Raw genomic sequence first — 4,219 nt, 5'->3', positions numbered from 1 at the left:
AACTGGATTACTTGGTGGCTAAAAAGTAGTCCAGCACTTCCTATGTATCAGCAGCAGCAGCTGGACCTACCTTGTCTGGACAATGGACGGAACACTGCACGTGTCACAGGAGGCTTGTCAGGTCAGAGGTCAAGTAAGGTCAGATCACTGGATGACATCACAAGGGCCCTGACGGAACACTCAACAATGGGGCCCTGACATCACAATCAACAATGCATACCCCCTTTTTTTTTTTCACTCACTACTTCTCTATTCACTCCTCTTATCAGTTTTTCTGCTTGGCGTGCTTTGGCACCAGGAATTGCGTCCGAAGAAAAGGTGTGGCCAAAAGTGGCATGTGGGCGGAGCTATGCAGATGGCGAACACGAAGAGGAGCATGCTGGTGATTTCTGAGCGTAGGACGCACGTACGTTTTCCCTGGTTTGTGAGAGAAAGAAGTCTCCCGAACTGTTTCTGGGGCTAAGGCCTGTAGTCTATCGCCTTCAGAAGTGTTCTGCATTGGGGACCATCGGCCTGTATTGTGAACCCTTTTCAGGTTATCCCTTTGGCAAAGATTTCTGGCTTGTCCGGACTATGCTAAGAGGTTGTCTGAGCTTCCTGCGAATAGTGAGAAGGCGATCCCGCACCAGAAGGAAGATGATGGCGATGAACAACGAGATGAGGATTTGCAATTACATCTTGGTTGAGATTTCTGAAGATGTGAAAGAAAAAGGAGAGCTGGAGTTTTTCGTGGAAACTATCCTGGAAGGAACTGAATGTGAGAAAGGAGAATATCTTGGCACTGAACGATTCAAAAAAAGGTGTGTTTATTATAACTTTTGACAGCCTTTCGGATTACCAGAATCTTTATGAACAATTGAAAATGCATTACAAGGATCCGATTCTAAATGTACTAAAGTTCGTTTTGCTCTACTCAATGGCGTAAGTACCCTTGGTTGTACATATGTATAGCCCATTTGTTGAACTGTGTGATATTGAAACCTTTCTATCCGGATATTGCCTAAATATAAAGTCATCTAAAAAATTGATGAACAGGCTAAATATATGGACTGGAAAGTATCAGTTCCTTGTCACCTTCAGGACGGATCCTGAGGGAATTGGAGGTTTGAAAAATCCTCCATCCAATATTTCCATTGGACGAGATAGAGGATATTTATACTACCCTGGCATGCCTCGATATTACCGGAAATGTCATGAATTTGGGCATGTGCAAACAGAGTGCAAAAATGATAAAGTTATATACTGTGGGAATTGTCAAAGAACTGGACATAAAACTATGGACTGTCCAAACACAATCATATGCAACCTGTGCAGATCTGAAGGACATGCTTTTAAAGACTGCCCTAAATGGACAAAGTCTGATGCAGAAGCTGCAAAGCCAAAAAAACTGAGACTGATGGGAAACCTACAGCTGGAGTCTCTGTATTAAAGCAACCTGTGACTTCAACCTTACCTCAAAAGCTGCCTGAAGCTGGTCCATCCAGAGTGCCGAATAATGAGAACAAAGAGGATCCTGGGAAGATTGCTCCTGAGAGTGCTGTCTCTGCAAAAGTGATAGGAGGACCTGTCACTGGAGCAGGGATGAAAGAGAGAACTTCTGGAGAGGAAGGCATGGAGACGGAGATTAAAGAGACCAAGAGAAAGGGGAGTAATCCTGAAATCTTTAACAGTAAAAGAGCAACTCGGCAGAGTGCAGATGAAAGTGATAGTGGCTTAAAGCAAAGTGTGTCCTTATCGAATCCTGCCAATATTCACCAATTTTCTAGTCCAACAACATCAGAATTGATTCTACCTTTGTCAAGTAGTTCATCGGATGAAATGACCGTACATGCGGCCCTGGTCAGCCTGGACCAGGAGAAGGCCTTTGACCGAGTGTCTCATGCGTTCATGGGCAGGGCTTTGCGCAGGCTGGGTCTAGGCAGGGGGTTCTGTTCGTTTGTTGACCTGATGTATTCTGACATTTGCAGCACGGTGTTGGTGAACGGCTGGAAGACTGACCCCTTCTCAGTTCGCTCCGGGGTCAGACAAGGCTGATTGCTTTCACCTCTCCTTTTTGTTTGCGTTATAGAATCCTTCGCGGAGTCTGTCCAACAGAATGGAGAGATCAGAGGGATCACCGCACCAGGACCTGGACACTACGAGGTCAAGTGCTCGCTGTACATGGATGATGTAACCGTCTTCTGCGCTGACCGGCGTTCGGTGACTGCACTCGTCCAGACCTGCGAGGAGTTCGGACAAGCTTCAGGGGCCAAAGTCAACTGCGGCAAGTCAGAAGCCATGCTCTTCGGGGACTGGCAACTGGCCTCTTCTGCCCCCTTCCCATTTACCATCAAATCGGGCTTCATCAAAATTCTAGGAGTCTGGTTCGGGAAGGAAGGCGCAGCCCTCAAGTCTTGGGAAGAACGCTTAGCCAAAATCAACCAAAGAATCCGACTGTGGAGCCTTAGACACCTCACGATTGAAGGCAAAGCACTCGTCCTGCGAAATGAAGTTTTGCCTGTGCTCCAATACACCGCACAGGCATGGCCCCCTCTTTCCACCGTTTCCAGGGCCATCACCAGGACAGTGTTTCGCTTCCTCTGGACAGAGTGAAGCAAGCCATCATGTACAAAGAGCCCCGCAAGGGCGGAAAAGGCATACCGGACCTGCCCACTTTATTGCGGATTGCCTTTGTTTGTGACAGCGTTCCCCGGACTCTGAGAACTGCCAACGGCTCTGCGGGCAAGGCTATGTCTCGCTTTTTCCTCCTGCCCCTCTGGAGGGGTCTGGGCTGGGAGAAGTGGGACAGCTCCATCCCTTACAACTGGCACGCTCCCTGGTTCTACGGGGACGTCGTCAGGTTTGTGAGGGAACACTAGCTGGAGGGCCTTAAACCCGACTTTTGGAAGCCAAAAACTATCCACAAACTCATCAGAGCAAAGGACGTGGTTGAGTCAATTACAGGGATCCAGGACGACACAATAGAGACAGTTTGGACTAATGTGTCGTCAAACAGGTTGACCAACGGGCATAAGGACTTGTCATGGATGGCCATCCAGGGCGGACTGTCAATCCGGTCATTCATGCATGCCCGTAACCTGTGCAAAGCCCGGTACTGCCCCAGGTGCCCTTTCGTGGAGGAAACATCTTACCACCTGTTTTGGGAGTGCCGCTTTGCACAGCGCCTGTTGGATGCCCTGGAACATGAACTCAAAGACTCAGTGCCCAGGAACAGCCTGCAATGCACTTCGGTGCTGTACGGACTATTTCCTGGGATTCATACTGTTGGAGCCATCCAGGAGGCCTGGCGCCTTATGAACTGTTTTAAGGACGCTATTTGGTTTGCTAGGAACCGGCTCATTCTCAGGAGGGAGAACAAGTCCGTCCTGGACTGCCGCAGACTTATCCATAGTATGCTGCAGGACTACAACATCTTGGATGTCGACGAAGAAGAAGAGGACTAAACCCCTCTCCTTCCCCCTCTCCCCCCGTTTGTATTTGTCTTCTCAATAAAGCTAAGGGCATGTGATCCCCCCCTCCCTACCTCCCCTTCCCACCTCCCCTTCCCTCATCACTGTCTAAATGCTTTGTTAGAAGGTTTTGTGATTGAATAGGTATGCTAGTGTAGCATTCATTGCGATGTATAGTGTAGGTTAGCCTGTGCTTTACATAACAATGCCATGCTCGCAAAGACGATTGTAAGTAATTTATTATGTACTGATTCATGGCCTGTGCTGCGTCACAGTACTAAAGTATGTATGTATGATGACTGATCGTAATAAAGACGTTTCAATCAAAAAAATCTCTTCTTATCAGTTTAATATCTGATACTTCCCTATCTGGGGACCATATATTAAATGGATTTTTCGAACAATGAGATGGAAAAAGAGCTTGCTCTGTCCACTCCACGCATTGACCTGGTATTGCAGTACCTCCAGGACCGGTGCACCCCTTCTAATCCAGTATGAAAAACAGAATGAAATTGATTGCAAGCATCCTTCCAGCAAGCAAGTGGAAAGTTGTGTGTGTCCTGCCTCCTTCAGCTTCTCCTCTGTCTGCCCAGTCAGTGCAGTGCTGCTTTTTGCATATAATACCTGCATCTAGTCTGTCAATCTCCTAATTCCATCAGCTGTTGGGTAGTTCCAGCACCAAGCAACCCAGCCAGCCAGTCAGTCAGTCTCCTCACATCCTGGATCCAATTAAGACTGATGATTGGTTAATTGGCTTATCACCTGAATGA

At 47.7% G+C, this 4,219-nt stretch overlaps 1 non-coding gene across 1 annotated transcript; it reads left to right on the top strand.

Moving 5' to 3' along the window:
* The first annotated feature begins 3,751 nt into the window (after positions 1 to 3,751).
* On the top strand, positions 3,752 to 3,933 carry LOC121006498. The gene has a single exon (XR_005780315.1). It is a non-coding gene; the product is annotated as a U2 spliceosomal RNA (small nuclear RNA).
* Positions 3,934 to 4,219: the final 286 nt, after the last annotated feature.

This window comes from Bufo bufo, chromosome 6 (assembly GCF_905171765.1).
Source record: "Bufo bufo chromosome 6, aBufBuf1.1, whole genome shotgun sequence".
NCBI lineage: Eukaryota > Metazoa > Chordata > Amphibia > Anura > Bufonidae > Bufo > Bufo bufo.
The sequence above is the reverse complement of the archived record's forward strand: the minus strand, read 5'-3'. Positions and strand labels throughout refer to the sequence as shown.